Genomic DNA, 27,877 nt, shown 5'->3' on the forward strand with positions numbered 1-27,877 from the left:
CCACTGCGCATGAAGAAATGACCATCTGCAACGTTTGGTTTAGGTTTTAGGTGCATTTTTAATTTTATTGCTTAAATCGCATTTTCTGGACGAGCTGAGCACGTTTTCTGAAATGTGCTCCTCCCGTCACTCTGGTTGGGTGCGCATAGTAAAAAGTGCTCTTGGCAGCTAGAGAGTGCCGCGTTGACCACTGCGCATGAAGAAATAACCACCTGCAACGTTTGGTTTAGGTTTTGGGTGCATTTTTAATTTTATTGCTTAAATCGCATTTTCTCGACGAGCTGAGCACGTTTTCTGAAATGTGCTCCTCCCGTCACTCTGGTTGGGTGCGCATAGTAAAAAGTGCTCTTGGCAGCTAGAGAGTGCCGCGTTGACCACTGCGCATGAAGAAATAACCACCTGCAACGTTTGGTTTAGGTTTTGGGTGCATTTTTAATTTTATTGCTTAAATCGCATTTTCTCGTCGAGCTGAGCACGTTTTCTAAAATGCGCTCCTCCCGTCACTCTGGTTGGGTGTGCATAGTAAAAAGTGCTCTTGGCAGCTAGAGAGTGGCGCGTTGACCACTGCGCATGAAGAAATGACCATCTGCAACGTTTGGTTTAGGTTTTGGGTGCATTTTTAATTTTATTGCTTAAATCGCATTTTCTCGACGAGCTGAGCACGTTTCCTGAAATGCGCTCCTCCCGTCACTCTGGTTGGGTGCGCATAGTAAAAAGTGCTCTTGGCAGCTAGAGAGTGCCGCGTTGACCACTGCGCATGAAGAAATAACCACCTGCAACGTTTGGTTTAGGTTTTGGGTGCATTTTTAATTTTATTGCTTAAATTGCATTTTCTCGACGAGCTGAGCACGTTTTCTGAAATGTGCTCCTCCCGTCACTCTGGTTGGGTGTGTATAGTAAAAAGTGCTCTTGGCAGCTAGAGAGTGCCGCGTTGACCACTGCGCATGAAGAAATGACCATCTGAAGCGTTTGGTTTAGGTTTTAGTTGCATATTTAATTTTATTGCTTAAATCGCATTTTCTCGACGAGCTGAGCACGTTTTCTTAAATGTGCTCCTCCCGTCACTCTGGTTGGGTGTGCATAGTAAAAAGTGCTCTTGGCAGCTAGAGAGTGCCGCGTTGACCACTGCGCATGAAGAAATGACCATCTGCAACGTTTGGTTTAGGTTTTGGGTGCATTTTTAATTTTATTGCTTAAATCGCATTTTCTCAACGAGCTGAGCACGTTTTCTGAAATGTGCTCCTCCCGTCACTCTGGTTGGGTGCGCATAGTAAAACGTGCTCTTGGCAGCTAGAGAGTGCCGCGTTGACCACTGCGCATGAAGAAATGACCATCTGCAACGTTTGGTTTAGGTTTTGGGTGCATTTTTAATTTTATTGCTTAAATCGCATTTTCTCGACGAGCTGCGCACGTTTTCTGAAATGTGCTCCTCCCGTCACTCTGGTTGGGTGCGCATAGTAAAAAATGCTCTTGGCAGCGAGAGTGCCGCGTTGACCACTGCGCATGAAGAAATTACCACCTGCAACCTTTGGTTTAATGTTTTGGGTGCATTTTTAATTTTATTGCTTAAATCGCATTTTCTCGACGAGCTGAGCACGTTTTCTGAAATGTGCTCCTCACGTCACTCTGGTTTGGTGCGCATAGTAAAAAGTGCTCTTGGCAGCTAGAGAGTGCCGCGTTGACCACTGCGCATGAAGAAATATCCACCTGCAACGTTTGGTTTAGGTTTTAGGTGCATTTTTTATTTTATTGCTTAAATCGCATTTTCTCGACGAGCTGAGCACGTTTTCTGAAATGTGCTCCTCCCGTCACTCTGGTTGGGTGCGCATAGTAAAAAGTGCTCTTGGCAGCTAGAGAGTGCCGCGTTGACTGCTGCATATGAAGAAATAACCACCTGCAACGTTTGGTTTAGGTTTTGGGTGCATTTTTAATTTTATTGCTTAAATCGCATTTTCTCGACGAGCTGAGCACGTTTTCTGAAATGTGCTCCTCCCGTCACTCTGGTTGGGTGCGCATAGTAAAAAGTGCTCTTGGCAGCTAGAGAGTGCCGCGTTGACCACTGCGCATGAAGAAATAACCACCTGCAACGTTTGGTTTAGGTTTTGGGTGCATTTTTAATTTTATTGCTTAAATCGCATTTTCTCGACGAGCTGAGCACGTTTTCTGAAATGTGCTCCTCCCGTCACTCTGGTTGGGTGCGCATAGTAAAAAGTGCTCTTGGCAGCTAGAGAGTGCCGCGTTGACCACTGCGAATGAAGAAATAACCATCTGCAACGTTTGGTTTAGGTTTTGGGTGCATTTTTAATTTTATTGCTTAAATCGCATTTTCTCGTCGAGCTGAGCACGTTTTCTAAAATGCGCTCCTCCCGTCACTCTGGTTGGGTGCGCATAGTAAAAAGTGCTCTTGGCAGCTAGAGAGTGCCGCGTTGACCACTGCGCATGAAGAAATGACCATCTGCAACGTTTGGTTTAGGTTTTAGGTGCATTTTTAATTTTATTGCTTAAATCGCATTTTCTGGACGAGCTGAGCACGTTTTCTGAAATGTGCTCCTCCCGTCACTCTGGTTGGGTGCGCATAGTAAAAAGTGCTCTTGGCAGCTAGAGAGTGCCGCGTTGACCACTGCGCATGAAGAAATAACCACCTGCAACGTTTGGTTTAGGTTTTGGGTGCATTTTTAATTTTATTGCTTAAATCGCATTTTCTCGACGAGCTGAGCACGTTTTCTGAAATGTGCTCCTCCCGTCACTCTGGTTGGGTGCGCATAGTAAAAAGTGCTCTTGGCAGCTAGAGAGTGCCGCGTTGACCACTGCGCATGAAGAAATTACCACCTGCTACGTTTGGTTTAGGTTTTGGGTGCATTTTTAATTTTATTGCTTAAATCGCATTTTCTCGTCGAGCTGAGCACCTTTTCTGAAATGCGCTCCTCCCGTTTCTCTGGTTGGGTGTGCATCGTAAAAAGTGCTCTTGGCAGCTAGAGAGTGCTGCGTTGACCACTGCGCATGAAGAAATAACCACCTGCAACGTTTGGTTTAGGTTTTGGGTGCATTTTTAATTTTATTGCTTAAATCGCATTTTCTCGTCGAGCTGAGCACGTTTTCTGAAATGCGCTCCTCCCGTCACTCTGGTTGGCTGTGCATAGTAAAAAGTGCTCTTGGCAGCTAGAGAGTGCCGCGTTGACCACTGCGCATGAAGAAATAACCACCTGCAACGTTTGGTTTAGGTTTTGGGTGCATTTTTAATTTTATTGCTTAAATCGCATTTTCTCAACGAGCTGAGCACGTTTTCTGAAATGTGCTCCTCCCGTCACTCTGGTTGGGTGCGCATAGTAAAAAGTGCTCTTGGCAGCTAGAGAGTGCCGCGTTAACCACTGCGCATGAAGAAATGACCATCTGCAACGTTTGGTTTAGGTTTTGGGTGCATTTTTAATTTTATTGCTTAAATCGCATTTTCTCGACGAGCTGAGCACGTTTTCTGGAATGTGCTCCTCCCGTCACTCTGGTTGGGTGCGCATAGTAAAAAGTGCTCTTGGCAGCTAGAGAGTGCCGCGTTGACCACTGCGCATAAAGAAATAACCACCTGCAACGTTTTGTTTAGGTTTTGGGTGCATTTTTAATTTTATTGCTTAAATTGCATTTACTCGACGAGCTGAGCACGTTTTCTGAAATGTGCTCCTCCCGTCACTCTGGTTGGGTGCGCATAGTAAAAAGTGCTCTTGGCAGCTAGAGAGTGCCGCGTTGACTGCTGCGCACGGAGAAATAACCACCTGCAACGTTTGGTTTAGGTTTTAGGTGCATTTTTAATTTTATTGCTTAAATCGCATTTTCTCGACGAGCTGAGCACGTTTTCTGAAATGTGCTCCTCCCGTCACTCTGGTTGGGTGCGCATAGTAAAAAGTGCTCTTGGCAGCTAGAGAGTGCCGCGTTGACCACTGCGCATGAAGAAATAACCACCTGCAACGTTTGGTTTAGGTTTTAGGTGCATTTTTAATTTTATTGCTTAAATCGCATTTTCTCGATGAGCTGAGCACGTTTTCTGAAATGTGCTCCTCCCGTCACTCTGGTTGGGTGCGCATAGTAAAAAGTGCTCTTGGCAGCGAGAGAGTGCCGCGTTGACCACTGCGCATGAAGAAATAACCACCTGCAACGTTTGGTTTAGGTTTTAGGTGCATTTTTAATTTTATTGCTTAAATCGCATTTTCTCGACGAGCTGAGCACGTTTTCTGAAATGTGCTCCTCCCGTCACTCTGGTTGGGTGCGCATAGTAAAAAGTGCTCTTGGCAGCTAGAGAGTGCCGCGTTGACCACTGCGCATGAAGAAATATCCACCTGCAACGTTTGGTTTAGGTTTTAGGTGCATTTTTTATTTTATTGCTTAAATCGCATTTTCTCGACGAGCTGAGCACGTTTTCTGAAATGTGCTCCTCCCGTCACTCTGGTTGGGTGCGCATAGTAAAAAGTGCTCTTGGCAGCTAGAGAGTGCCGCGTTGACTGCTGCATATGAAGAAATAACCACCTGCAACGTTTGGTTTAGGTTTTGGGTGCATTTTTAATTTTATTGCTTAAATCGCATTTTCTCGACGAGCTGAGCACGTTTTCTGAAATGTGCTCCTCCTGTCACTCTGGTTGGGTGCGCATAGTAAAAAGTGCTCTTGGCAGCTAGAGAGTGCCGCGTTGACCACTGCGCATGAAGAAATAACCACCTGCAACGTTTGGTTTAGGTTTTGGGTGCATTTTTAATTTTATTGCTTAAATCGCATTTTCTCGTCGAGCTGAGCACGTTTTCTAAAATGCGCTCCTCCCGTCACTCTGGTTGGGTGTGCATAGTAAAAAGTGCTCTTGGCAGCTAGAGAGTGCCGCGTTGACCACTGCGCATGAAGAAATGACCATCTGCAACGTTTGGTTTAGGTTTTATGTGCATTTTTAATTTTATTGCTTAAATCGCATTTTCTGGACGAGCTGAGCACGTTTTCTGAAATGTGCTCCTCCCGTCACTCTGGTTGGGTGCGCATAGTAAAAAGTGCTCTTGGCAGCTAGAGAGTGCCGCGTTGACCACTGCGCATGAAGAAATAACCACCTGCAACGTTTGGTTTAGGTTTTGGGTGCATTTTTAATTTTATTGCTTAAATCGCATTTTCTCGACGAGCTGAGCACGTTTTCTGAAATGTGCTCCTCCCGTCACTCTGGTTGGGTGTGCATAGTAAAAAGTGCTCTTGGCAGCTAGAGAGTGCCGCGTTGACCACTGCACATGAAGAAATGACCATCTGCAACGTTTGGTTTAGGTTTTGGGTCCATTTTTAATTTTATTGCTTAAATCGCATTTTCTCGACGAGCTGAGCACGTTTTCTGAAATGTGCTCCTCCCGTCACTCTGGTTGGGTGCGCATAGTAAAAAGTGCTCTTGGCAGCTAGAGAGTGCCGCGTTGACTGCTGCATATGAAGAAATAACCACCTGCAACGTTTGGTTTAGGTTTTGGGTGCATTTTTAATTTTATTGCTTAAATCGCATTTTCTCGACGAGCTGAGCACGTTTTCTGAAATGTGCTCCTCCCGTCACTCTGGTTGGGTGCGCATAGTAAAAAGTGCTCTTGGCAGCTAGAGAGTGCCGCGTTGACCACTGTGCATGAAGAAATAACCACCTGCAACGTTTGGTTTAGGTTTTGGGTGCATTTTTAATTTTATTGCTTAAATCGCATTTTCTCGACGAGCTGAGCACGTTTTCTGGAATGTGCTCCTCCCGTCACTCTGGTTGGGTGTGTATAGTAAAAAGTGTTCTTGGCAGCTAGAGAGTGCCGCGTTGACCACTGCGCATGAAGAAATGACCATCTGCAGCGTTTGGTTTAGGTTTTAGGTGCATTTTTAATTGTATTGCTTAAATCGCATTTTCTCGACGAGCTGAGCACGTTTTCTGAAATGTGCTCCTCCCGTCACTCTGGTTGGGTGCGCATAGTAAAAAGTGCTCTTGGCAGCTAGAGAGTGCCGCGTTGACCACTGCGCATGAAGAAATAACCACCTGCAACGTTTGGTTTAGGTTTTGGGTGCATTTTTAATTTTATTGCTTAAATCGCATTGTCTGGACGAGCTGAGCACGTTTTCTGAAATGTGCTCCTCCCGTCACTCTGGTTGGGTGTGCATAGTAAAAAGTGCTCTTGGCAGCTAGAGAGTGCCGCGTTGACCACTGCGCATGAAGAAATGACCATCTGCAACGTTTGGTTTAGGTTTTAGGTGCATTTTTAATTTTATTGCTTAAATCGCATTTTCTGGACGAGCTGAGCACGTTTTCTGAAATGTGCTCCCCCCGTCACTCTGGTTGGGTGCGCATAGTAAAAAGTGCTCTTGGCAGCTAGAGAGTGCCGCGTTGACTGCTGCGCACGAAGAAATAACCACCTGCAACGTTTGGTTTAGGTTTTAGGTGCATTTTTAATTTTATTGCTTAAATCGCATTTTCTCGACGAGCTGAGCACGTTTTCTGAAATGTGCTCCTCCCGTCACTCTGGTTGGGTGCGCATAGTAAAAAATGCTCTTGGCAGCTAGAGAGTGCCGCGTTGACCACTGCGCATGAAGAAATAACCACCTGCAACGTTTGGTTTAATGTTTTGGGTGCATTTTTAATTTTATTGCTTAAATCGCATTTTCTCGACGAGCTGAGCACGTTTTCTGAAACGTGCTCCTCCCGTCACTCTGGTTGGGTGCACATAGTAAAAAGTGCTCTTGGCAGCTAGAGAGTGCCGCGTTGACCAATGCGCATGAAGAAATAACCACCTGCAACGTTTGGTTTAGGTTTTTAGGTGCATTTTTAATTTTATTGCTTAAATCTTATTTTCTCGACGAGCTGAGCACGTTTTCTGAAATGTGCTCCTCCCGTCACTCTGGTTGGGTGCGCATAGTAAAAAGTGCTCTTGGCAGCTAGAGAGTGCCGCGTTGACTGCTGCATATGAAGAAATAACCACCTGCAACGTTTGGTTTAGGTTTTAGGTGCATTTTTAATTTTATTGCTTAAATCTCATTTTCTCGACGAGCTGAGCACGTTTTCTGAAATGTGCTCCTCCCGTCACTCTGGTTGGGTGCGCATAGTAAAAAAGTGCTCTTGGCAGCTAGAGAGTGCCGCGTTGACCACTGCGCATGAAGAAATAACCACCTGCAACGTTTGGTTTAGGTTTTGGGTGCATTTTTAATTTTATTGCTTAAATCGCATTTTCTCGACGAGCTGAGCACGTTTTCTGAAATGCGCTCCTCCCGTCACTCTGGTTGGGTGCGCATAGTAAAAAGTGCTCTTGGCAGCTAGAGAGTGCCGCGTTGACCACTGCGCATGAAGAAATAACCACCTGCAACGTTTGGTTTAGGTTTTAGGTGCATTTTTAATTTTATTGCTTAAATCGCATTTTCTCAACGAGCTGAGCACGTTTTCTGAAATGTGCTCCTCCTTTCACTCTGGTTGGGTGCGCATAGTAAAAAGTGCTCTTGGCAGCTAGAGAGTGCCGCGTTCACCACTGCACATGAAGAAATGACCATCTGCAACGTTTGGTTTAGGTTTTGGGTGCATTTTTAATTTTATTGCTTAAATCGCATTTTCTCGACGAGCTGAGCACGTTTTCTGGAATGTGCTCCTCCCGTCACTCTGGTTGGGTGCGCATAGTAAAAAGTGCTCTTGGCAGCTAGAGAGTGCCGCGTTGACCACTGCGCATGAAGAAATAACCACCTGCAACGTTTGGTTTTGTCACGGTCGGTTGTGGAGCATGGAGCAGGACGACCAAGTGAGGGGCAGACAGGACTTTTATACAAGACAGGTAACGAGAGGCAGGTGGGAACAATCACACTGATCATGGGCACACAGGAGGGGAGGGGCGAGCACACAGACAGAAACCAAGACAACAGACACATAGTGGAGCAGTTGGGGGCGACGTGACAGAACCCCCCCCACAAGGGACGTCTCCCGACGTCCCAAAAAAAAAAACTAGGGGAACCGAACTGCGCCGCACTCGGGCGGCGACTTGGGGAACCGAACCGCGCCGCACTCGGGCGGCGACTTGGGGAACCGAACCGCACCGCACTCGGGCGGCGACTTGGGGAACAGGTTTAGGTTTTAGGTGCATTTTAAATTTTATTGCTTAAATCGCATTTTCTCGACGAGCTGAGCACGTTTTCTGAAATGTGCTCCTCCCGTCACTCTGGTTGGGTGCGCATAGTAAAAAGTGCTCTTGGCAGCTAGAGAGTGCCGCGTTGACCACTGCGCATGAAGAAATAACCACCTGCAACGTTTGGTTTAGGTTTTGGGTGCATTTTTAATTTTATTGCTTAAATCGCATTGTCTGGACGAGCTGAGCACGTTTTCTGAAATGTGCTCCTCCCGTCACTCTGGTTGGGTGCGCATAGTAAAAAGTGCTCTTGGCAGCTAGAGAGTGCCGCGTTGACCACTGCGCATGAAGAAATGACCATCTGCAACGTTTGGTTTAGGTTTTAGGAGCATTTTTAATTGTATTGCTTAAATCGCATTTTCTCGTCGAGCTGAGCACGTTTTCTGAAATGCGCTCCTCCCGTCACTCTGGTTGGGTGCGCATAGTAAAAAGTGCTCTTGGCAGCTAGAGAGTGCCGCGTTGACCACTGCGCATGAAGAAATAACCACCTGCAACGTTTGGTTTAGGTTTTGGGTGCATTTTTAATTGTATTGCTTAAATCGCATTTTCTCAACGAGCTGAGCACGTTTTCTGAAATGTGCTCCTCCTGTCACTCTGATTGGGTGGGCATAGTAAAAAGTGCTCTTGGCAGCTAGAGAGTGCCGCGTTCACCACTGCACATGAAGAAATGACCATCTGCAACGTTTGGTTTAGGTTTTGGGTGCATTTTTAATTTCATTGCTTAAATCGCATTTTCTCGACGAGCTGAGCACGTTTTCTGGAATGCGGTCCTCCCGTCACTCTGGTTGGGTGTGCATAGTAAAAAGTGCTCTTGGCAGCTAGAGAGTGCCGCGTTGACCACTGCACATAAAGAAATGACCATCTGCAACGTTTGGTTTAGGTTTTGGGTGCATTTTTAATTTTATTGCTTAAATCGCATTTTCTCGACGAGCTGAGCACGTTTTCTGGAATGTGCTCCTCCCGTCACTCTGGTTGGGTGTGTATAGTAAAAAGTGCTCTTGGCAGCTAGAGAGTGCCGCGTTGACCACTGCGCATGAAGAAATGACCATCTGCAACGTTTGGTTTAGGTTTTAGGTGCATTTTTAATTGTATTGCTTAAATCGCATTTTCTCGTCGAGCTGAGCACGTTTTCTGAAATGCGCTCCTCCCGTCACTCTGGTTGGGTGCGCATAGTAAAAAGTGCTCTTGGCAGCTAGAGAGTGCCGCGTTGACCACTGCGCATGAAGAAATAACCACCTGCAACGTTTGGTTTAGGTTTTGGGTGCATTTTTAATTGTATTGCTTAAATCGCATTTTCTCAACGAGCTGAGCACGTTTTCTGAAATGTGCTCCTCCTGTCACTCTGATTGGGTGGGCATAGTAAAAAGTGCTCTTGGCAGCTAGAGAGTGCCGGGTTCACCACTGCACATGAAGAAATGACCATCTGCAACGTTTGGTTTAGGTTTTGGGTGCATTTTTAATTTTATTGCTTAAATCGCATTTTCTCGACGAGCTGAGCACGTTTTCTGGAATGCGCTCCTCCCGTCACTCTGGTTGGGTGTGCATAGTAAAAAGTGCTCTTGGCAGCTAGAGAGTGCCGCGTTGACCACTGCACATAAAGAAATGACCATCTGCAACGTTTGGTTTAGGTTTTGGGTGCATTTTTAATTTTATTGCTTAAATCGCATTTTCTCGACGAGCTGAGCACGTTTTCTGGAATGTGCTCCTCCCGTCACTCTGGGTGGGTGCGCATAGTAAAAAGTGCTCTTGGCAGCTAGAGAGTGCCTTGTTGACCACTGCGCATGAAGAAATAACCATCTGCAACGTTTGGTTTAGGTTTTGGGTGCATTTTTAATTTTATTGCTTAAATCGCATTTTCTCGACGAGCTGAGCACGTTTTCTGGAATGTGCTCCTCCCGTCACTCTGGTTGGGTGCGCATAGTAAAAAGTGCTCTTGGCAGCTAGAGAATGCCGCGTTGACCACTGCGCATGAAGAAATAACTACCTGCAACGTTTGGTTTAGGTTTTAGATGCAATTTTAATTGTATTGCTTAAATCGCATTTTCTCGACGAGCTGAGCACGTTTTCTGAAATGTGCTCCTCCCGTCACTCTGGTTGGGTGCACATAGTAAAAAGTGCTCTTGGCAGCTAGAGAGTGCCGCGTTGACCACTGCGCATGAAGAAATAACCATCTGCAACGTTTGGTTTTAATTTTAGGTGCATTTTTAATTTTATTGCTTAAATCGCATTTTCTCGACGAGCTGAGCACGTTTTCTGAAATGTGCTCCTCCCGTCACTCTGGTTGGGTGCGCATAGTAAAAAATGCTCTTGGCAGCTAGAGAGTGCCGCGTTGACCACTGCGCATGAAGAAATAACCACCTGCAACGTTTGGTTTAATGTTTTGGGTGCATTTTTTAATTTTATTGCTTAAATCGCATTTTCTCGACGAGCTGAGCACGTTTTCTGAAATGTGCTCCTCCCGTCACTCTGGTTGGGTGCACATAGTAAAAAGTGCTCTTGGCAGCTAGAGAGTGCCGCGTTGACCAATGCGCATGAAGAAATAACCACCTGCAACGTTTGGTTTAGGTTTTTAGGTGCATTTTTAATTTTATTGCTTAAATCGCATTATCTCGACGAGCTGAGCACGTTTTCTGAAATGTGCTCCTCCCGTCACTCTGGTTGGGTGTGCATAGTAAAAAGTGCTCTTGGCAGTTAGAGAGTGCTGCGTTGACCATTGCGCATGAAGAAATGACCATCTGCAACGTTTGGTTTAGGTTTTAGGTGCATTTTTAATTTTATTGCTTAAATCGCATTTTCTGGACGAGCTGAGCACGTTTTCTGAAATGTGCTCCTCCCGTCACTCTGGTTGGGTGCGCATAGTAAAAAGTGCTCTTGGCAGCTAGAGAGTGCCGCGTTGACCACTGCGCATGAAGAAATAACCACCTGCAACGATCGGTTTAGGTTTTGGGTGCATTTTTAATTTTATTGCTTAAATCGCATTTTCTCGACGAGCTGAGCACGTTTTCTGAAATGTGCTCCTCCCGTCACTCTGGTTGGGTGCGCATAGTAAAAAGTGCTCTTGGCAGCTAGAGAGTGCCGCGTTGACTGCTGCATATGAAGAAATAACCACCTGCAACGTTTGGTTTAGGTTTTAGGTGCATTTTTAATTTTATTGCTTAAATCTCATTTTCTCGACGAGCTGAGCACGTTTTCTGAAATGTGCTCCTCCCGTCACTCTGGTTGGGTGCGCATAGTAAAAAGTGCTCTTGGCAGCTAGAGAGTGCCGCGTTGACTGCTGCGCATGAAGAAATAACCACCTGCAACGTTTGGTTTAGGTTTTGGGTGCATTTTTAATTTTATTGCTTAAATCGCATTTTCTCGTCGAGCTGAGCACGTTTTCTGAAATGCGCTCCTCCCGTCACTCTGGTTGGGTGCGCATAGTAAAAAGTGCTCTTGGCAGCTAGAGAGTGCCGCGTTGACCACTGCGCATGAAGAAATAACCACCTGCAACGTTTGGTTTAGGTTTTGGGTGCATTTTTAATTTTATTGCTTAAATCGCATTTTCTCAACGAGCTGAGCACGTTTTCTGAAATGTGCTCCTCCTGTCACTCTGGTTGGGTGCGCATAGTAAAAAGTGCTCTTGGCAGCTAGAGAGTGCCGCGTTCACCACTGCACATGAAGAAATGACCATCTGCAACGTTTGGTTTAGGTTTTGGGTGCATTTTTAATTTTATTGCTTAAATCGCATTTTCTCGACGAGCTGAGCACGTTTTCTGGAATGTGCTCCTCCCGTCACTCTGGTTGGGTGCGCATAGTAAAAAGTGCTCTTGGCAGCTAGAGAGTGCCGCGTTGACCATTGCGCATGAAGAAATAACCACCTGCAACGTTTGGTTTAGGTTTTAGGTGCATTTTTAATTTCATTGCTTAAATCGCATTTTCTCGACGAGCTGAGCACGTTTTCTGAAATGTGCTCCTCCCGTCACTCTGGTTGGGTGCGCATAGTAAAAAGTGCTCTTGGCAGCTAGAGAGTGCCGCGTTGACCACTGCGCAAGAAGAAATGACCATCTGCAACGTTTGGTTTAGGTTTTGGGTGCATTTTTAATTTTATTGCTTAAATCGCATTTTCTCGTCGAGCTGAGCACGTTTTCTGAAATGTGCTCCTCCCGTCACTCTGGTTGGGTGCGCATAGTAAAAAGTGCTCTTGGCAGCTAGAGAGTGCCGCGTTGACTGCTGCGCATGAAGAAATGACCATCTGCAACGTTTGGTTTAGGTTTTAGGTGCATTTTTAATTTTATTGCTTAAATCGCATTTTCCCGACGAGCTGAGCACGTTTTCTGAAATGTGCTCCTCCCGTCACTCTGGTTGGGTGCGCATAGTAAAAAGTGCTCTTGGCAGCTAGAGAGTGCCGCGTTGACCATTGCGCATGAAGAAATAACCACCTGCAACGTTTGGTTTAGGTTTTAGGTGCATTTTTAATTTCATTGCTTAAATCGCATTTTCTCGACGAGCTGAGCACGTTTTCTGAAATGTGCTCCTCCCGTCACTCTGGTTGGATGCACATAGTAAAAAGTGCTCTTGGCAGCTAGAGAGTGCCGCGTTGACCACTGCGCATGAAGAAATAACCACCTGCAACGTTTGGTTTAGGTTTTGGGTGCATTTTTAATTTTATTGCTTAAATCGCATTTTCTCGACGAGCTGAGCACGTTTTCTGAAATGTGCTCCTCCCGTCACTCTGGTTGGGTGCGCATAGTAAAAAGTGCTCTTGGCAGCTAGAGAGTGCCGCGTTGACCACTGCGCACGAAGAAATAACCACCCGCAACGTTTGGTTTAGGTTTTAGGTGCATTTTTAATTTTATTGCTTAAATCGCATTTTCTCGACGAGCTGAGCACGTTTTCTGAAATGTGCTCCTCCCGTCACTCTGGTTGGATGCGCATAGTAAAAAGTGCTCTTGGCAGCTAGAGAGTGCCGCGTTGACCACTGCGCATGAAGAAATAACCACCTGCAACGTTTGGTTTAGGTTTTGGGTGCATTTTTAATTTTATTGCTTAAATCGCATTTTCTCGTCGAGCTGAGCACGTTTTCTGAAATGTGCTCCTCCCGTCACTCTGGTCGGGTGCGCATAGTAAAAAGTGTTCTTGGCAGCTAGAGAGTGCCGCGTTGACCACTGCGCATGAAGAAATGACCATCTGCAACGTTTGGTTTAGGTTTTGGGTGCATTTTTAATTTTATTGCTTAAATCGCATTTTCTCGACGAGCTGAACACGTTTTCTGAAATGTGCTCCTCCCGTCACTCTGGTTGGGTGCGCATAATAAAAAGTGCTCTTGGCAGCTAGAGAGTGCCGCGTTGACCACTGCGCATGAAGAAATGACCATCTGCAACGTTTGGTTTAGGTTTTAGGTGCATTTTTAATTTGATTGCTTAAATCGCATTTTCTCGACGAGCTGAGCACGTTTTCTGAAATGTGCTCCTCCCGTCACTCTTGTTGGGTGCGCATAGCAAAAAGTGCTCTTGGCAGCTAGAGAGTGCCGCGTTGACCACTGCGCATGAAGAAATAACCACCTGCAACGTTTGGTTTAGGTTTTAGGTGCATTTTTAATTTTATTGCTTAAATCGCATTTTCTCGACGAGCTCAGCACGTTTTCTGAAATGTGCTCCTCCCGTCACTCTGGTTGGGTGCGCATAGTAAAAAGTGCTCTTGGCAGCTAGAGAGTGCCGCGTTGACCACTGCGCATGAAGAAATGACCATCTGCAACGTTTGGTTTAGGTTTTAGGTGCATTTTTAATTTTATTGCTTAAATCGCATTTTCTCGACGAGCTGAGCACGTTTTCTGAAATGTGCTCCTCCTGTCACTCTGGTTGGGTGCGCATAGTAAAAAGTGCTCTTGGCAGCTAGAGAGTGCCGCGTTGACCACTGCGCATGAAGAAATAACCACCTGCAACGTTTGGTTTAGGTTTTGGGTGCATTTTTAATTTTATTGCTTAAATCGCATTTTCTCGACGAGCTGAGCACGTTTTCTGAAATGTGCTCCTCCCGTCACTCTGGTTGGGTGCGCATAGTAAAATGTGCTCTTGGCAGCTAGAGAGTGCTGCGTTGACCACTGCGCATGAAGAAATAACCACCTGCAACGTTTGGTTTAGGTTTTGGGTGCATTTTTAATTTTATTGCTTAAATCGCATTTTCTGGACGAGCTGAGCACGTTTTCTGAAATGTGCTCCTCCCGTCACTCTGGTTGGGTGCGCATAGTAAAAAGTGCTCTTGGCAGCTAGAGAGTGCCGCGTTGACCACTGCGCATGAAGAAATAACCACCTGCAACGTTTGGTTTAGGTTTTGGGTGCATTTTTAATTTTATTGCTTAAATCGCATTTTCTCGACGAGCTGAGCACGTTTTCTGAAATGTGCTCCTCCCGTTACTCTTGTTGGGTGCGCATAGTAAAAAGTGCTCTTGGCAGCTAGAGAGTGCCGCGTTGACCACTGCGCATGAAGAAATGACCATCTGCAACGTTTGGTTTAGGTTTTAGGTGCATTTTTAATTTTATTGCTTAAATCGCATTTTCTCGACGAGCTGAGCACGTTTTCTGAAATGTGCTCCTCCCGTCACTCTGGTTGGGTGCGCATAGTAAAAAGTGCTCTTGGCAGCTAGAGAGTGCCGCGTTGACCACTGCGCATGAAGAAATGACCATCTGCAACGTTTGGTTTAGGTTTTAGGTGCATTTTTAATTTTATTGCTTAAATCGCATTTTCTCGACGAGCTGAGCACGTTTTCTGAAATGTGCTCCTCCCGTCACTCTGGTTGGGTGCGCATAGTAAAAAGTGCTCTTGGCAGCTAGAGAGTACCGCGTTGACCACTGCGCATGAAGAAATAACCACCTGCAACGTTTGGTTTAGGTTTTAGGTGCATTTTTAATTTTATTGCTTAAATCGCATTTTCTCGACGAGCTGAGCACGTTTTCTGAAATGTGCTCCTCCCGTCACTCTGGTTGGGTGCGCATAGTTAAAAGTCCTCTTGGCAGCTAGAGAGTGCCGTGTTGACCACTGCACATGAAGAAATAACCACCTGCAAGTTTGGTTTAGGTTTTAGGTGCATTTTTAATTTTATTGCTTAAATCGCATTTTCTCGACGAGCTGAGCACGTTTTCTGAAATGTGCTCCTCCCGTCACTCTTGTTGGGTGCGCATAGTAAAAAGTGCTCTTGGCAGCTAGAGAGTGCCGCGTTGACCATTGCGCATGAAGAAATAACCACCTGCAACGTTTGGTTTAGGTTTTAGGTGCATTTTTAATTTCATTGCTTAAATCGCATTTTCTCGACGAGCTGAGCACGTTTTCTGAAATGTGCTCCTCCCGTCACTCTGGTTTGGTGCGCATAGTAAAAAGTGCTCTTGGCAGCTAGAGAGTGCCGCGTTGACCACTGCGCAAGAAGAAATGACCATCTGCAACGTTTGGTTTAGGTTTTGGGTGCATTTTTAATTTTATTGCTTAAATCGCATTTTCTCGTCGAGCTGAGCACGTTTTCTGAAATGTGCTCCTCCCGTCACTCTGGTTGGGTGCGCATAGTAAAAAGTGCTCTTGGCAGCTAGAGAGTGCCGCGTTGACTGCTGCGCATGAAGAAATGACCATCTGCAACGTTTGGTTTAGGTTTTAGGTGCATTTTTAATTTTATTGCTTAAATCGCATTTTCTCGACGAGCTGAGCACGTTTTCTGAAATGTGCTCCTGCCGTTACTCTGGTTGGGTGCGCATAGTAAAAAGTGCTCTTGGCAGCTAGAGAGTGCCGCGTTGACCACTGCGCATGAAGAAATGACCATCTGCAACGTTTGGTTTAGGTTTTAGGTGCATTTTTAATTTTATTGCTTAAATTGCATTTTCTCGACGAGCTGAGCACGTTTTCTGAAATGTGCTCCTCCCGTCACTCTGGTTGGGTGCACATAGTAAAAAGTGCTCTTGGCAGCTAGAGAGTGCCGCGTTGACCACTGCGCATGAAGAAATAACCACCTGCAACGTTTGGTTTAGGTTTTATGTGCATTTTTAATTTTATTGCTTAAATTGCATTTTCTCGACGAGCTGAGCACGTTTTCTGAAATGTGCTCCTCCCGTCACTCTGGTTGGGTGCGCATAGTAAAAAGTGCTCCTGGCAGCTAGAGAGTGCCGCGTTGACCACTGCGCATGAAGAAATAACCACCTGCAACGTTTGGTTTAGGTTTTAGGTGCATTTTTAATTTTATTGCTTAAATCGCATTTTCTCGACGAGCTGAGCACGTTTTCTGAAATGTGCTCCTCCCGTCACTCTGGTTGGGTGCGCATAGTAAAAAGTGCTCTTGGAAGCTAGAGAGTGCCGCGTTGACTGCTGCGCATGAAGAAATAACCACCTGCAACGTTTGGTTTAGGTTTTAGGTGCATTTTTAATTTTATTGCTTAAATCGCATTTTCTCGACGAGCTGAGCACGTTTTCTGAAATGTGCTCCTCCCGTCACTCTGGTTGGGTGCGCATAGTAAAAAGTGCTCTTGGCAGCTAGAGAGTGCCGCGTTGACCACTGCGCATGAAGAAATAACCACCTGCAACGTTTGGTTTAGGTTTTAGGTGCATTTTTAATTTTATTGCTTAATTCGCATTTTCTCGACGAGCTGAGCACGTTTTCTGAAATGTGCTCCTCCCGTCACTCTGGTTGGGTGCGCATAGTAAAAAGTGCTCTTGGCAGCTAGAGAGTGCCGCGTTGACCACCGCGCATGAAGAAATAACCACGTGCAACGTTTGTTTTAGGTTTTGGGTGCATTTTTAATTTTATTGCTTAAATCGCATTTTCTCGTCGAGCTGAGCACGTTTTCAGAAATGTGCTCCTCCCGTCACTCTGGTTGGGTGTGCATAGTAAAAAGTGCTCTTGGCAGCTAGACAGTGCCGCGTTGACCATTGCGCATGAAGAAATAACCACCTGCAACGTTTGGTTTAGGTTTTAGGTGCATTTTTAATTTTATTGCTTAAATCGCATTTTCTCGACGAGCTGAGCACGTTTTCTGAAATGTGCTCCTCCCGTCACTCTGGTTGGGTGCGCATAGTAAAAACTGCTCTTGGCAGCTAGAGAGTGCCGCGTTGACCACTGCGCATGAATAAATAACCACCTGCAACGTTTGGTTTAGGTTTTGGGTGCATTTTTAATTGTATTGCTTAAATCGCATTTTCTCGTCGAGCTGAGCACGTTTTCTGAAATGTGCTCCTCCCGTCACTCTGGTTGGGTGCGCATAGTAAAAAGTGCTCTTGGCAGCTAGAGAGTGCCGCGTTGACCACTGCGCATGAAGAAATGACCATCTGCAACGTTTGGTTTAGGTTTTAGGTGCATTTTTAATTTTATTGCTTAAATCGCATTTTCTCGACGAGCTGAGCACGTTTTCTGAAATGTGCTCCTCCCGTCACTCTGGTTGGGTGCGCATAGTAAAAAGTGCTCTTGGCAGCTAGAGAGTGCCGCGTTGACCATTGCGCATGAAGAAATAACCACCTGCAACGTTTGGTTTAGGTTTTAGGTGCATTTTTAATTTTATTGCTTAAATCGCATTTTCTCGACGAGCTGAGCACGTTTTCTGAAATGTGCTCCTCCCGTCACTCTGGTTGGGTGCGCATAGTAAAAAGTGCTCTTGGCAGCTAGAGAGTGCCGCGTTGACCACTGCGCATGAAGAAATAACCACCTGCAACGTTTGGTTTAGGTTTTGGGTGCATTTTTAATTTTATTGCTTAAATCGCATTTTCTCGACGAGCTGAGCACGTTTTCTGAAATGTGCTCCTCCCGTCACTCTGGTTGGGTGCGCATAGTAAAAAGTGCTTTTGGCAGCTAGAGAGTGCCGCGTTGACCACTGCGCATGAAGAAATAACCACGTGCAACGTTTGTTTTAGGTTTTAGGTGCATTTTTAATTTGATTGCTTAAATCGCATTTTCTCGACGAGCTGAGCACGTTTTCTGAAATGTGCTCCTCCCGTCACTCTGGTTGGGTGCGCATAGTAAAAAGTGCTCTTGGCAGCTAGAGAGTGCCGCGTTGACTGCTGCACATGAAGAAATAACCACCTGCAACGTTTGGTTTAGGTTTTAGGTGCATTTTTAATTTTATTGCTTAAATCGCATTTTCTCGACGAGCTGAGCACGTTTTCTGAAATGTGCTCCTCCCGTCACTCTGGTTGGGTGCGCATAGTAAAAAGTGCTCTTGGTAGCTAGATAGTGCCGCGTTGACCACTGCGCATGAAGAAATAACCGCCTGCAACGTTTGGTTTAGGTTTTGGGTGCATTTTTAATTTTATTGCTTAAATCGCATTTTCTCGACGAGCTGAGCACGTTTTCTGAAATGTGCTCCTCCCGTCACTCTGGTTGGGTGCGCATAGTAAAAAGTGCTCCTGGCAGCTAGAGAGTGCCGCGTTGACCACTGCGCATGAAGAAATAACCACCTGCAACGTTTGGTTTAGGTTTTGGGTGCATTTTTAATTTTATTGTTTAAATCGCATTTTCTGGACGAGCTGAGCACGTTTTCTGAAATGTGCTCCTCCCGTCACTCTGGTTGGGTGCGCATAGTAAAAAGTGCTCTTGGCAGCTAGAGATTGCCGCGTTGACCACTGCTCATGAAGAAATGACCATCTACAGCGTTTGGTTTAGGTTTTAGGTGCATTTTTAATTTTATTGCTTAAATCGCATTGTCTCGACGAGCTGAGCACGTTTTCTGAAATGTGCTCCTCCCGTCACTCTGGTTGGGTAAGCATAGTAAAAAGTGCTCTTGGCAGCTAGAGAGTGCCGCGTTGACCACTGCGCATGAAGAAATGACCATCTGCAACATTTGGTTTAGGTTTTAGGTGCATTTTTAATTTTATTGCTTAAATAGCATTTTCTGGACGAGCTGAGCACGTTTTATGAAATGTGCTCCTCCCGTCACTCTGGTTGGGTGCGCATAGTAAAAAGTCCTCTTGGCAGCTAGAGAGTGCCGCGTTGACCACTGCGCATGAAGAAATAACCACCTGCAACGTTTGGTTTAGGTTTTGGGTGCATTTTTAATTTTATTGCTTAAATCGCATTTTCTGGACGAGCTGCGCACGTTTTCTGAAATGTGCTCCTCCCGTCACTCTGGTTGGGTGCGCATAGTAAAAAGTGCTCTTGGCAGCTAGAGAGTGCCGCGTTGACCACTGCGCATGAAGAAATAACCACCTGCAACGTTTGGTTTAGGTTTTAGGTGCATTTTTAATTTTATTGCTTAAATCGCATTTTCTCGACGAGCTGAGCACGTTTTCTGAAATGTGCTCCTCCCGTCACTCTGGTTGGGTGCGCATAGTAAAATGTGCTCTTGGCAGCTAGAGAGTGCCGCGTTGACCACTGCGCATGAAGAAATAACCACCTGCAACGTTTGGTTTAGGTCTTAGGTGCATCTTTAATTTTATTGCTTAAATCGCATTTTCTCGACGAGCTGAGCACGTTTTCTGAAATGTGCTCCTCCCGTCACTCTGGTTGGGTGCGCATAGTAAAAAGTGCTCTTGGCAGCTAGAGAGTGCCGCGTTGACCACTGCGCATGAAGAAATAACCACCTGCAACGTTTGGTTTAGGTTTTAGGTGCATTTTTAATTTTATTGCTTAAATCGCATTTTCTCGACGAGCTGAGCACGTTTTCTGAAATGTGCTCCTCCCGTCACTCTGGTCGGGTGCGCATAGTAAAAAGTGCTCTTGGCAGCTAGAGAGTGCCGCGTTGACTGCTGCACATGAAGAAATAACCACCCCCAACGTTTGGTTTAGGTTTTAGGTGCATTTTTAATTTTATTGCTTAAATCGCATTTTCTCGACGAGCTGAGCACGTTTTCTTAAATGTGCTCCTCCCGTCACTCTGGTTGGGCGCGCATAGTAAAAAGTGCTCTTGGCAGCTAGAGAGTGCCGCGTTGACCACTGCGCATGAAGAAATAACCACCTGCAACGCTTGGTTTAGGTTTCAGGTGCATTATTAATTTTATTGCTTAAATCGCATTTTCTCGACGAGCTGAGCACGTTTTCTGAAATGTGCTACTCCCGTCACTCTGGTTGGGTGCGCATAGTAAAAAGTGCTCTTGGCAGCTAGAGAGTGCAGCGTTGACCACTGCGCATGAAGAAATAACCACCTGCAACGTTTGGTTTAGGTTTTGGGTGCATTTTTAAATTTATTGCTTAAATCGCATTTTCTCGTCGAGCTGAGCACGTTTTCTGAAATGTGCTCCTCCCGTCACTCTGGTTGGGTGCGCATAGTAAAAAGTGCTCTTGGCAGCTAGAGAGTGCCGCGTTGACCAATGCGCATGAAGAAATGACCATCTGCAACGTTTGGTTTAGGTTTTAGGTGCATTTATAATTTTATTGCTTAAATCGCATTTTCTCGACGAGCTGAGCACGTTTTCTGAAATGTGCTCCTCCCGTCACTCTGGTTGGGTGCGCATAGTAAAAAGTGCTCTTGGCAGCTAGAGAGTGCCGCGTTGACCATTGCGCATGAAGAAATAACCACCTGCAACGTTTGGTTTAGGTTTTAGGTGCATTTTTAATTTTATTGCTTAAATCGCATTTTCTCGACGAGCTGAGCACGTTTTCTGAAATGTGCTCCTCCCGTCACTCTGGTTGGGTGCGCATAGTAAAAAGTGCTCTTGGCAGCTAGAGAGTGCCGCGTTGACCACTGCGCATGAAGAAATAACCACCTGCAACGTTTGGTTTAGGTTTTGGGTGCATTTTTAATTTTATTGCTTAAATCGCATTTTCTCGTCGAGCTGAGCACGTTTTCTGAAATGTGCTCCTCCCGTCACTCTGGTTGGGTGCACATAGTAAAAAGTGCTCTTGGCAGCTAGAGAGTGCCGCGTTGACCACTGCGCATGAAGAAATGACCATCTGCAACGTTTGGTTTAGGTTTTGGGTGCATTTTTAATTTTATTTCTTAAATCGCATTTTCTCGACGAGCTGAGCACGTTTTCTGAAATGTGCTCCTCCCGTCACTCTGGTTGGGTGCGCATATTAAAAAGTGCTTTTGGCAGCTAGAGAGTGCCGCGTTGACCACTGCGCATGAAGAAATAACCACGTGCAACGTTTGTTTTAGGTTTTAGGTGCATTTTTAATTTGATTGCTTAAATAGCATTTTCTCGACGAGCTGAGCACGTTTTCTGAAATGTGCTCCTCCCGTCACTCTGGTTGGGTGCGCATAGTAAAAAGTGCTCATGGCAGCTAGAGAGTGCCGCGTTGACCACTGCGCATGAAGAAATGACCATCTGCAACGTTTGGTTTAGGTTTTAGGTGCATTTTTAATTTTATTGCTTAAATCGCATTTTCTCGACGAGCTGAGCACGTTTTCTGAAATGTGCTCCTCCCGTCACTCTGGTTGGGTGCGCATAGTAAAAAGTGCTCTTGGCAGCTAGAGAGTGCAGCGTTGACCATTGCGCATAAAGAAATAACCACCTGCAAGTTTGGTTTAGGTTTTAGGTGCATTTTTAATTTTATTGCTTAAATCGCATTTTCTCGACGAGCAGAGCACGTTTTCTGAAATGTGCTCCTCCCGTCACTCTGGTTGGGTGCGCATAGTAAAAAGTGCTCTTGGCAGCTAGAGAGTGCCGCGTTGACCACTGCACATGAAGAAATAACCACCTGCAAGTTTGGTTTAGGTTTTAGGTGCATTTTTAATTTTATTGCTTAAATCGCATTTTCTCGACGAGCTGAGCACGTTTTCTGAAATGTGCTCCTCCCGTCACTCTGGTTGGGTGCGCATAGTAAAAATTGCTCTTGGCAGCTAGAGAGTGCCGCGTTGACCACTGCGCATGAAGAAATCACCACCTGCAACGTTTGGTTTAGGTTTTGGGTGCATTTTTAATTTTATTGCTTAAATCGCATTTTCTGGACGAGCTGAGCACGTTTTCTGAAATGTGCTCCTCCCGTCACTCTGGTTGGGTGCGCATTGTAAAAAGTGCTCTTGGCAGCTACAGAGTGCCGCGTTGACCACTGCGCATGAAGAAATAACCACCTGCAACGTTTGGTTTAGGTTTTAGGTGCATTTTTAATTTTATTGCTTAAATCGCATTTTCTGGACGAGCTGAGCACGTTTTCTGAAATGTGCTCCTCCCGTCACTCTGGTTGGGTGCGCATAGTAAAAAGTGCTCTTGGCAGCTAGAGAGTGCCGCGTTGACCACTGCGCATGAAGAAATGACCATCTGCAACGTTTGGTTTAGGTTTTAGGTGCATTTTTAATTTTATTGCTTAAATCGCATTTTCTCGACGAGCTGAGCATGTTTTCTGAAATGTGCTCCTCCCGTCACTCTGGTTGGGTGCGCATAGTAAAAAGTCCTCTTGGCAGCTAGAGAGTGCCGCGTTGACCACTGCGCATGAAGAAATAACCACCTGCAACGTTTGGTTTAGGTTTTAGGTGCATTTTTAATTTTATTGCTTAAATCGCATTTTCTGGACGAGCTGAGCACGTTTTCTGAAATGTGCTCCTCCCGTCACTCTGGTTGGGTGCGCATAGTAAAAAGTGCTCTTGGCAGCTAGAGAGTGCCGCGTTGACCACTGCACATGAAGAAATAACCACCTGCAACGTTTGGTTTAGGTTTTGGGTGCATCTTTAATTTTACTGCTTAAATCGCATTTTCTCGACGAGCTGAGCACGTTTTCTGAAATGTGCTCCTCCCGTCACTCTGGTTGGGTGCGCATAGTAAAAAGTGCTCTTGGCAGCTAGAGAGTGCCACGTTGACCACTGCGCATGAAGAAATGACCACCTGCAACGTTTGGTTTAGGTTTTAGGTGCATTTTTAATTTTATTGCTTAAATCGCATTTTCTGGACGAGCTGAGCACGTTTTCTGAAATGTGCTCCTCCCGTCACTCTGGTTGGGTGCGCATAGTAAAAAGTGCTCTTGGCAGCTAGAGAGTGCCGCGTTGACCACTGCACATGAAGAAATAACCACCTGCAACGTTTGGTTTAGGTTTTGGGTGCATCTTTAATTTTACTGCTTAAATCGCATTTTCTCGACGAGCTGAGCACGTTTTCTGAAATGTGCTCCTCCCGTCACTCTGGTTGGGTGCGCATAGTAAAAAGTGCTCTTGGCAGCTAGAGAGTGCCACGTTGACCACTGCGCATGAAGAAATGACCATCTGCAACGTTTGGTTTAGGTTTTAGGTGCATTTTTAATTTTATTGCTTAAATCGCATTTTCTCGACGAGCTGAGCACGTTTTCTGAAATGTGCTCCTCCCGTCACTCTGGTTGGGTGCGCATAGTAAAAAGTGCTCTTGGCAGCTAGAGAGTGCCGCGTTGACCATTGCGCATGAAGAAATTACCATCTGCAACGTTTGGTTTAGGTTTTGGGTGCATTTTTAATTTTATTGCTTAAATCGCATTTTCTCGACGAGCTGAGCACGTTTTCTGGAATGCGCTCCTCCCGTCACTCTGGTTGGGTGTGCATAGTAAAAAGTGCTCTTGGCAGCTAGAGAGTGCCGCGTTGACCACTGCACATAAAGAAATGACCATCTGCAACGTTTGGTTTAGGTTTTGGGTGCATTTTTAATTTTATTGCTTAAATCGCATTTTCTCGACGAGCTGAGCACGTTTTCTGGAATGTGCTCCTCCCGTCACTCTGGGTGGGTGCGCATAGTAAAAAGTGCTCTTGGCAGCTAGAGAGTGCCTTGTTGACCACTGCGCATGAAGAAATAACCATCTGCAACGTTTGGTTTAGGTTTTGGGTGCATTTTTAATTTTATTGCTTAAATCGCATTTTCTCGACGAGCTGAGCACGTTTTCTGGAATGTGCTCCTCCCGTCACTCTGGTTGGGTGCGCATAGTAAAAAGTGCTCTTGGCAGCTAGAGAATGCCGCGTTGACCACTGCGCATGAAGAAATAACTACCTGCAACGTTTGGTTTAGGTTTTAGATGCAATTTTAATTGTATTGCTTAAATCGCATTTTCTCGACGAGCTGAGCACGTTTTCTGAAATGTGCTCCTCCCGTCACTCTGGTTGGGTGCACATAGTAAAAAGTGCTCTTGGCAGCTAGAGAGTGCCGCGTTGACCACTGCGCATGAAGAAATAACCATCTGCAACGTTTGGTTTTAATTTTAGGTGCATTTTTAATTTTATTGCTTAAATCGCATTTTCTCGACGAGCTGAGCACGTTTTCTGAAATGTGCTCCTCCCGTCACTCTGGTTGGGTGCGCATAGTAAAAAATGCTCTTGGCAGCTAGAGAGTGCCGCGTTGACCACTGCGCATGAAGAAATAACCACCTGCAACGTTTGGTTTAATGTTTTGGGTGCATTTTTTAATTTTATTGCTTAAATCGCATTTTCTCGACGAGCTGAGCACGTTTTCTGAAATGTGCTCCTCCCGTCACTCTGGTTGGGTGCACATAGTAAAAAGTGCTCTTGGCAGCTAGAGAGTGCCGCGTTGACCAATGCGCATGAAGAAATAACCACCTGCAACGTTTGGTTTAGGTTTTTAGGTGCATTTTTAATTTTATTGCTTAAATCGCATTATCTCGACGAGCTGAGCACGTTTTCTGAAATGTGCTCCTCCCGTCACTCTGGTTGGGTGTGCATAGTAAAAAGTGCTCTTGGCAGTTAGAGAGTGCTGCGTTGACCATTGCGCATGAAGAAATGACCATCTGCAACGTTTGGTTTAGGTTTTAGGTGCATTTTTAATTTTATTGCTTAAATCGCATTTTCTGGACGAGCTGAGCACGTTTTCTGAAATGTGCTCCTCCCGTCACTCTGGTTGGGTGCGCATAGTAAAAAGTGCTCTTGGCAGCTAGAGAGTGCCGCGTTGACCACTGCGCATGAAGAAATAACCACCTGCAACGATCGGTTTAGGTTTTGGGTGCATTTTTAATTTTATTGCTTAAATCGCATTTTCTCGACGAGCTGAGCACGTTTTCTGAAATGTGCTCCTCCCGTCACTCTGGTTGGGTGCGCATAGTAAAAAGTGCTCTTGGCAGCTAGAGAGTGCCGCGTTGACTGCTGCATATGAAGAAATAACCACCTGCAACGTTTGGTTTAGGTTTTAGGTGCATTTTTAATTTTATTGCTTAAATCTCATTTTCTCGACGAGCTGAGCACGTTTTCTGAAATGTGCTCCTCCCGTCACTCTGGTTGGGTGCGCATAGTAAAAAGTGCTCTTGGCAGCTAGAGAGTGCCGCGTTGACTGCTGCGCATGAAGAAATAACCACCTGCAACGTTTGGTTTAGGTTTTGGGTGCATTTTTAATTTTATTGCTTAAATCGCATTTTCTCGTCGAGCTGAGCACGTTTTCTGAAATGCGCTCCTCCCGTCACTCTGGTTGGGTGCGCATAGTAAAAAGTGCTCTTGGCAGCTAGAGAGTGCCGCGTTGACCACTGCGCATGAAGAAATAACCACCTGCAACGTTTGGTTTAGGTTTTGGGTGCATTTTTAATTTTATTGCTTAAATCGCATTTTCTCAACGAGCTGAGCACGTTTTCTGAAATGTGCTCCTCCTGTCACTCTGGTTGGGTGCGCATAGTAAAAAGTGCTCTTGGCAGCTAGAGAGTGCCGCGTTCACCACTGCACATGAAGAAATGACCATCTGCAACGTTTGGTTTAGGTTTTGGGTGCATTTTTAATTTTATTGCTTAAATCGCATTTTCTCGACGAGCTGAGCACGTTTTCTGGAATGTGCTCCTCCCGTCACTCTGGTTGGGTGCGCATAGTAAAAAGTGCTCTTGGCAGCTAGAGAGTGCCGCGTTGACCATTGCGCATGAAGAAATAACCACCTGCAACGTTTGGTTTAGGTTTTAGGTGCATTTTTAATTTCATTGCTTAAATCGCATTTTCTCGACGAGCTGAGCACGTTTTCTGAAATGTGCTCCTCCCGTCACTCTGGTTGGGTGCGCATAGTAAAAAGTGCTCTTGGCAGCTAGAGAGTGCCGCGTTGACCACTGCGCAAGAAGAAATGACCATCTGCAACGTTTGGTTTAGGTTTTGGGTGCATTTTTAATTTTATTGCTTAAATCGCATTTTCTCGTCGAGCTGAGCACGTTTTCTGAAATGTGCTCCTCCCGTCACTCTGGTTGGGTGCGCATAGTAAAAAGTGCTCTTGGCAGCTAGAGAGTGCCGCGTTGACTGCTGCGCATGAAGAAATGACCATCTGCAACGTTTGGTTTAGGTTTTAGGTGCATTTTTAATTTTATTGCTTAAATCGCATTTTCCCGACGAGCTGAGCACGTTTTCTGAAATGTGCTCCTCCCGTCACTCTGGTTGGGTGCGCATAGTAAAAAGTGCTCTTGGCAGCTAGAGAGTGCCGCGTTGACCATTGCGCATGAAGAAATAACCACCTGCAACGTTTGGTTTAGGTTTTAGGTGCATTTTTAATTTCATTGCTTAAATCGCATTTTCTCGACGAGCTGAGCACGTTTTCTGAAATGTGCTCCTCCCGTCACTCTGGTTGGATGCACATAGTAAAAAGTGCTCTTGGCAGCTAGAGAGTGCCGCGTTGACCACTGCGCATGAAGAAATAACCACCTGCAACGTTTGGTTTAGGTTTTGGGTGCATTTTTAATTTTATTGCTTAAATCGCATTTTCTCGACGAGCTGAGCACGTTTTCTGAAATGTGCTCCTCCCGTCACTCTGGTTGGGTGCGCATAGTAAAAAGTGCTCTTGGCAGCTAGAGAGTGCCGCGTTGACCACTGCGCACGAAGAAATAACCACCCGCAACGTTTGGTTTAGGTTTTAGGTGCATTTTTAATTTTATTGCTTAAATCGCATTTTCTCGACGAGCTGAGCACGTTTTCTGAAATGTGCTCCTCCCGTCACTCTGGTTGGATGCGCATAGTAAAAAGTGCTCTTGGCAGCTAGAGAGTGCCGCGTTGACCACTGCGCATGAAGAAATAACCACCTGCAACGTTTGGTTTAGGTTTTGGGTGCATTTTTAATTTTATTGCTTAAATCGCATTTTCTCGTCGAGCTGAGCACGTTTTCTGAAATGTGCTCCTCCCGTCACTCTGGTCGGGTGCGCATAGTAAAAAGTGTTCTTGGCAGCTAGAGAGTGCCGCGTTGACCACTGCGCATGAAGAAATGACCATCTGCAACGTTTGGTTTAGGTTTTGGGTGCATTTTTAATTTTATTGCTTAAATCGCATTTTCTCGACGAGCTGAACACGTTTTCTGAAATGTGCTCCTCCCGTCACTCTGGTTGGGTGCGCATAATAAAAAGTGCTCTTGGCAGCTAGAGAGTGCCGCGTTGACCACTGCGCATGAAGAAATGACCATCTGCAACGTTTGGTTTAGGTTTTAGGTGCATTTTTAATTTGATTGCTTAAATCGCATTTTCTCGACGAGCTGAGCACGTTTTCTGAAATGTGCTCCTCCCGTCACTCTTGTTGGGTGCGCATAGCAAAAAGTGCTCTTGGCAGCTAGAGAGTGCCGCGTTGACCACTGCGCATGAAGAAATAACCACCTGCAACGTTTGGTTTAGGTTTTAGGTGCATTTTTAATTTTATTGCTTAAATCGCATTTTCTCGACGAGCTCAGCACGTTTTCTGAAATGTGCTCCTCCCGTCACTCTGGTTGGGTGCGCATAGTAAAAAGTGCTCTTGGCAGCTAGAGAGTGCCGCGTTGACCACTGCGCATGAAGAAATGACCATCTGCAACGTTTGGTTTAGGTTTTAGGTGCATTTTTAATTTTATTGCTTAAATCGCATTTTCTCGACGAGCTGAGCACGTTTTCTGAAATGTGCTCCTCCTGTCACTCTGGTTGGGTGCGCATAGTAAAAAGTGCTCTTGGCAGCTAGAGAGTGCCGCGTTGACCACTGCGCATGAAGAAATA

The sequence above is a fragment of the Syngnathus scovelli genome, unplaced genomic scaffold (genome assembly GCF_024217435.2).
Source record: "Syngnathus scovelli strain Florida unplaced genomic scaffold, RoL_Ssco_1.2 HiC_scaffold_25, whole genome shotgun sequence".
NCBI classification, from domain to species: Eukaryota; Metazoa; Chordata; class Actinopteri; order Syngnathiformes; family Syngnathidae; genus Syngnathus; species Syngnathus scovelli.